This window comes from Protobothrops mucrosquamatus, unplaced genomic scaffold (assembly GCF_001527695.2).
Source record: "Protobothrops mucrosquamatus isolate PMUCROS unplaced genomic scaffold, P.Mucros_1.0 scaffold_298, whole genome shotgun sequence".
NCBI lineage: Eukaryota > Metazoa > Chordata > Lepidosauria > Squamata > Viperidae > Protobothrops > Protobothrops mucrosquamatus.
This window is the reverse complement of record NW_015386374.1, coordinates 519,159-526,424: the sequence shown is the minus strand read 5'-3', so window position 1 is coordinate 526,424 and position 7,266 is coordinate 519,159. Positions and strand designations below refer to the sequence as shown.

At 46.0% G+C, this 7,266-nt stretch overlaps 1 protein-coding gene across 1 annotated transcript in view; it reads right to left on the bottom strand.

Annotated features, from left to right (window-relative positions):
• RPAP3 (RNA polymerase II associated protein 3) overlaps positions 1–7,266 on the bottom strand; it is a 39,831-nt gene that overhangs the window by 13,642 nt on the left and 18,923 nt on the right. The gene's annotated exons all lie outside the window — the stretch shown is intronic.

Genomic DNA, 7,266 nt, shown 5'->3' with positions numbered 1-7,266 from the left:
GCCGACCCGCAGATGGCAATCTGGATGGAAGACACTACCACTGACAACGAAGGCACCGATCCATTCAAAGACTCCCGCCGCTGGACATGAGATTCAAGGGGGAGCCGACACACTTGGGGTTTTTCCTAACCCAAGTCCTCAGCTACATGGAGGAATATGGGCGCACATCCCCAGCGACAAAGCCCGTATCAGGATCGTGCAATCTGCGTTGGACGGGCCGGCCGCAGATTGGGTGGTGAACTTGCACGACTCCAATGCCCCAGAGCTCAATGACTTCAATCGTTTCATGTCCTCTCTGAGAAGGCGATTTGAGTACCCCCTTGGCTGATTGCAAAGCCCACGAAAGGATAAAAACGATGAGGCAAGGCAAACGCCCGGTAGCCGAATATACGCAAGAATTCCGGGCTATTGCCAGCAAACTGAACTGGCCGGAAGACATCCTCCTTAGCCATTTCAAAGACGGACTAAACTACGACCTATATGACGCTTGCCTGCCCCGAGGGGACCCACACCAACTTGATGAATGGTACATCCTGGCAGAGGAAGCAGAGATGGACCTACTGAAGAGGCACCGTTGAGGAAAACAATGGAGCCACTCACCGCCTGAGTTGACACGTGAAGCAGTGAAACCATTGGCTACGGCCAAGAAGCAAATGGGGTGTTTCAAGTGCGGGAGAGGGGATCATCGGGCTGTAGAATGCCGCTCAAAAGCCCCCCAGCACAACCCAGACAGATCACCGGCCAGCAGAGCCGGAAAGTCTCCAGCTAAGCCAAAAGAACCTGCCATGAGAGTGATGGAGGCTGTGGAATCCCCTACCTCTGCCCATCGTGGGGAAAGAACTCTAGCCTACACCGCAGGACCGGTGGATGCATCAGACAACAGCTCGGAGGGCAAACCCCTGGTAAGTGGACCCATTGCACCCATCCTCAAGACAGTGACTATATTAATTCCCCCCCATGCCCGAAGCTGTGAAGGTGAAAGCCTTAATAGACTCTGGCTGCACCCGCTGCCTCATTAGCCCAACGTTAGTGGGGAATCTGGGCATTCCGTCGAGGAGACTGGAACAACCAATCTCATTTGGCCAGTTAGATGGGTCCATAGCAGGGGGGGTGCCAGCTACCCTAGCCACTTTACCAATCCACCTCTCCCTGGGCAAACATGAGGAAGACATAACGTTTGTAGTGACCCCAGGCATGGAATGCCCGATGATCCTAGGGATAGAATGGTTAAAGAAATGGAACCCCTGGGTGAATTGGAGAACGGCAGAAATCAATTTTCCGAAAGGGGACCCTATAGACTTAAAATCCCAAGGGGAGTTACCAAAATTAAGAACGGAAAAAGCATCCATGGGAGAGGAAAAGGGACTTTTTCAGTGAGGAGAGGGTGGATGAGCTTCCCCCCCCCACTGACCCACGGACTGTGCCATTGAATTCAAGCCTGGGGCAAAACTCCCGAAGCCCAGATTATACTCCATGAGCCCAAAGGAGAAGGAGGAAATGGAAAGATTCATAAAGAAAAACCTAGAAAGGGGGTTAATCGAACCTGCCAAGCCAAAAGTGGCCGCCCCGGTCCTCTTTAGAGAGAAGAAGGACGGCTCTTTATGCTTATGCGTGGATTATAGGCTCCTGAATACAATCAGTAAAAGCAACCTATATCCCCTACCCCTCATGGAGGACATGTTGTCACACCTCTCGAAAGGGAATTTTTTTTTTACTAAACTAGATCTAAGGGAAGCTTACTATCGCGTGAGAATTAAGGAAGGGGATGAATGGAAGACCGCATTTAACTGCCCAATGGGGTGCTACCAATTCAAAGTTTTGCCATTTGGATTACAAGGGGGGTCCACAGTATTTATGCAATTAATCAATGACATACTAAGGGAGCACCTATTTAAGAGGGTCCTGGTTTACTTAGACGACATTCTTATCTTCACTGAATCAAAAGAGGAACATGTCAACCTAGTCAAAGCGGTTTTAAAGAAACTGTGAGCCGCCCACCTATATGCCAAACTCTCGAATTGTGAATTCCACCAGAAAAGGATAGACTACCTAGGTTATTGCATATCCCCACAGGGCATTGAAATGGACCCAGAGAAGGTCAGAGCAGTATTAGAATGGGCACCACCCCACACAAGAAAGCAACTGCAAAGTTTCCTGGGCTTCGCAAACTTTTACCGCCAATTCATCCCCTCATTTGCCCAGATAGCCCTGCTCCTCACGAACTTACTAAAAACAAAGGGAGCATCCTCAATAAAACCTAGCCAGCCACTAACATGGACAATGGAGTGCCAAGCGGCATTTGAGAGATTAAAGAGACTTTTTTCTGCCAAACCAGTACTGAGGCACCCAGACATGGATAAGCCCTTCGTAATACAGGCGGATGCAAGTGATGTGGCAGTGGGAGCTGTACTATTACAAGAAAACGATGAAGGGGTATTGCAATCCTGTGCGTGTACATCCAAGAAACTCACCAAAACGGAACAGCGCTGGCCCGTGTGGGAGAAAGAGGCATACGGGATACATTGGTCATTACTCATGTGGCACCAGTTCCTTGAAGGCAACAAAATCCCTTTCCAGGTGTGGACAGACCACAAAAATTTGAAAGCCTTGAAAACACCCAGGAAGCTCAACCCCAAGCAAGACCGCTGGTCCCAGCATTTTCACCAATTCCAATTTACGCTCAAGCATTTGCCGGGGGGAAAGAACTTCCTGGCAGATGCACTGTCTCGCATGCCCCAATATAACAGCACGCGAGCCACCAACTCTAAACTGATGATGGTAGAATCACAACTGGAAGCGCCAGTAACCACCAGAGCCCAAGCTAAATTAAAACCACAGCTGGGCAGCCAAACAGGAATTGAATTCCGGAAAAGTTTGGAAACAGATGAATGGTTCCAGAAAAATAAACACGTGTGCACAATGAAAGACGGGCTGCCTTGGGTGGGGGAAAAGTTAGATATACCAACAACCCAAAGAGTCACATTCATGAAACTTTGCCACGACACAAAATCAGCAGGGCATTTTGGATTTGTAAAAACATTACACTTAATTAAACGGCAATTTTGGTGGCCATCCATGAAAAAGGACATAGAAAGTTACGTGGCCAGCTGCCCAAAGTGTGCAACTGCAAAGAGGTTGCAAGGGAAATTGCCCGGACTGTTACTAACAGTGGCAAATCCCTCAGCCCCCTGGAGGGAAATAGCCATGGATTTTATAGTGAAATTACCAGAAAGCAATGGGAATACTGTTGTCTGGATGGTCACGGACTTGTTTTCCAAACAGGTGCACTTTATCCCTTGCCAAAAGATTCCCACCGCAAAAGCCTTAGCAAAACTTTTCGTCCAGCATATTTACAGATTGCATGGGGCACCCCAATGCATCATATCTGGTAGGGGAGTGCAATTTACGTCTGCATTTTGGAAGGAATTTTTATCCCTCTTAGGGACCACTCAGGGACTGACATCTAGCCATCATCCACAAGAAAATGGACAAGCAGAACATTCTAACTCAGTTTTTGAGCAATATTTAAGATGCTTTATTAATTTTCAGCAAACGAATTGGACGGACCTACTCCCTTTCGCAGAAGTTGCTTACAATAATGCAGTCCACTCTAGCACAGGTTACACTCCTTTTCAAATAGCTACCAGTCAAAGTTTCAACCCCATGCCAGAACTAACCCCAAACGAACCGGCGATCCCATCACTAAAAGAATGGATGGAACAATTACAAAACACCTGGCCAATAGTTAGAAAAGCACTAGACGAAGCCAGGCAGGCATACAAAGCACAAGCCGATAAAAAAAGGGTTGAACCTACACCATTCATTGTAGGAGAAATGGTGTACTTATCTACAAAATACCTAAAATCCCTACAACCCTGTAAAAAACTTGGACCGAAATATATAGGGCCTTTTTCAATTAAAAGAATCATAAACCCAATAATAGTGGAATTAGAATTACCCAAAAATCTTAGGCAAACACATCCAATTTTTCATTGCAGTTTGGTAGGGGTTGGCCCCTCAGATCCTGTATAGAACGCCTGCAATCATCTTCTCTTAATAAAGATGCCTGTTGGAAGAGATATTCCAAGAGTTCTGTCTTCTTAAGATGTAAAGTGGGGTACATTTTGTCTCTCATCTTTTGTTCTCTCTCTCTCTCTCTCTCTCTCTCTCTCTCTCTCTCTCATCTTTTGCAAAGTGGAGCTTTCTTCTAGGCAACCTGCTGCTTACTTTGGATTGGTTTCCCTACGTGTCTTGAAAATCAGTACAGGTCCTGAAATCCAGTATTTATTTAATGAATTAATTAATTTTTAAGGGAGGGCCTGAGAGGGAGGGCCTGAGGGAAGTCCTGCCTTAGCACTTGGCCATCAGCAGCCCTGTGGCCCTTTTGCCATCCCCTGGTGGTCTCCCATCCTATTGCTGAGGATGCTTTGGTTACAAAGCCAGGCCACCTCGCATGGAGAGTGAGTGGGCCTCCCTCTGACCCACGCACTTTGCCCTCTTGCACCCACCATGAGCAGCCTGGCCAAGGAGAGCGAGCACAGAAGCAGTATCCTTGAGGAGGAGGTAAACGTAGCTGGGCACCCCCTCAGGGAAGTGCGGCTAGAGTAGGTAGGGCTGTGGGGTCCTGGTGCCGTGGGAGCTGAAGGGCCAGGCTGGGTGCTTGACCTCCGCTCCCCAGGGCTCCAGGCAGTCCATGCCACAGTCCAGGGGCCCCCTGCATTGCCTGAGGCTCAGTGAGGCTTCTCCAGTGGGCCATGCCCTGGCGCTCATCCCGGTCCCACCACCCCTCCCCCGGAGACCCTCAGATCTGCCCCAGTCCTGCCCAGGCCCGCACAAGTGACCCTGACATAAGTGACATCGAGCTGGCCATGCCCACCCAGTAGACCACGCCCATGCCAGCCACGCCCACCCAGTGGGCCACACCCATCCGGCACCCGACAATAAGTAAGTGGGGTTTGGGTTGCAGTTTGGGCACTCGGTCTCTAAAAGGTTCGCCATCACTGTCCTAGAATGTGAAGTTAAATGGGCCTTAGGAAAGCTGAGCAACAACAAAGCTAGCGGAGGTGACAGTATTCCAGCTGAGCTATTCAAAATCTTAAAAGACAAAGCAGTAAAAGTGCTACACTCAATTTGCCAGCAAATCTGGAAAACTCAGTGGTGGCCACAGGATTGGAAAAGGTCAGTTTACATTCCAATTCCAAAGAAAGGCAAAGCCAAGCAATGTTCAAACTATCGCGCCATTGCACTCATTTCACATGCAAGTAAAGTTATGCTTAAAATCCTACAAGCTAGACTCCAGCAGTATGTGGATCGAGAACTTCCAGAAGTACAGGCAAGATTTCGAAGAGGCAGAGGAACTAGAGATCAAATTGCCAACATATGCTGGATCAGGGAGAAAGCTAGGGAGTTCCAGAAAAACGTCTACTTCTGCTTCATTGACTATGCTAATGCCTTTGATTGTGTGGATCACAACAAATTATGGCAAGTTTTTAAAGAGATGGGAGTACCAGACCATCTCATTTGTCTCTTGAGAAACCTATATGCGGGTCAAGAAGCAACAGTGAGAACTGGACACGAAACCACTGATTGGTTCAAAATTGGGAAAAGAGTCCGGCAAGGCTGTATTCTGTCGCCCTGCCTATTTAACTTATATGCAGAACACATCATGAGAAAGGCAGGGCTAGATGAATCAAAAATTGGAATTAAGATTGCCGTGAGAAATATCAACAACCTAAGATATGCAGATGATACCACGCTAATGGCAGAAAGTGAAGAGGAACTAAAGAGCCTCTTGATGTGGGTGAAGGAGAGTGCAAAAGTTGGCTTGAAACTCAACATTAAGAAAACCAAGATCAATTCCTGGCAAATAGATGGGGAAGAAATGGAGGTAGTGACAGATTTTATCTTCCTGAGCTCCAAGATCACNAATGTATGGCTGTGAAAGTTGGACCATAAGAAAGGCTGAGCGCCAAAGAATTGAGGCCTTTGAACTATGGTGCTGGAGAAGACTCTTGCGAGTCCCCTGGACTGCAAGGCGATCAAACCGGTCAGTCCTAGAGGAGATCAACCCTGACTGCTCTTTAGAAGCCCAGATCCTGAAGTTGAAACTCAAATACTTTGGCCACCTAATGAGAAGGAAGGACTCACTGGAGAAGAGCCTACTGCTGGGAAAGATTGAGGGCAATAGAAGAAGGTCCCGACAGAGAATGAGGTGGCTGGATGGAGTCACTGAAGCAGTAGGCGTGAGCTTAAGTGGACTCCAAAAGATGGTAGAGGACAGGAAGGCCTGGTGGAATGTTGTCCATGGGGTTGCGATGTGTTGGACACAATTTCGCAATTAACAACAACAAATTCTATTCTGTTCTGTTCTATATTGTTTATTTTTATATTATTATAATGCTATTATTGTATTTATTTTATACATTGTAACAACTTAGAGTCCAAATGGATTGAGGCAGGGTTTAAATTTCATAAATAAACCATTACAGCTGAGTTTAGTTGAAGAGAAATATTCAGCTTTATTTTTTGCTTCCCCTCAGCCTAAGTTCATTAACAAATGAAGCTTGCTTTGAGTATACATGTGTGAAACTTAATTATCTCTTAGATCCATTGCAGTAGTTTTAATACAAAAGTTTTAACTTTGTTCCAAATATACACACAGCAGCTTTATAGGCTGATGAAATCTATTTAACTGAGGTATTACTGTCAGAATTGGAGTGTCTGAATCCAAGTATGGACCTTAAAATAATTCAGAACTTTGGGACTAGATAAAGAAACAAGTACCGTACCTCAAACTACTGAGGAACTGGACAGCCCATTTCTTCCAGCTACAAGAGAACATAGGGCTCTCCAAAAATGGACTTCATGAAAGTGCTTTTGTAGACTGTAACTATCTCTGCCGTCTCTGAGCTAAAATATGCCATTTACTTACTGATACAATAAACTTGCTCTGTTATAAAGAATTTAATATGAAACATTCTACTTTTTAAAAGTAGAATCCCAATAATTCTGTAATTCAAGAATACAAAAATATAAGATAAATAAAATAGAATATGTAATTTTATCTCAAAGAAAAATGCCAGTATACTTACACTATTAAACTATACTTAATAATACTGTTTTCTGAATCCCTTCAAATCAGTCTTGACTCCTGGAAACTGTTCTGACAAGCCCCTGCAGCTTTCTTGGCAAGATTTCAAAAGTGATTTGCAATTCCTTACTTTCTATGGCTGAGGGAGAGTGACTGGCTCAAGGTCATCCAGCTGG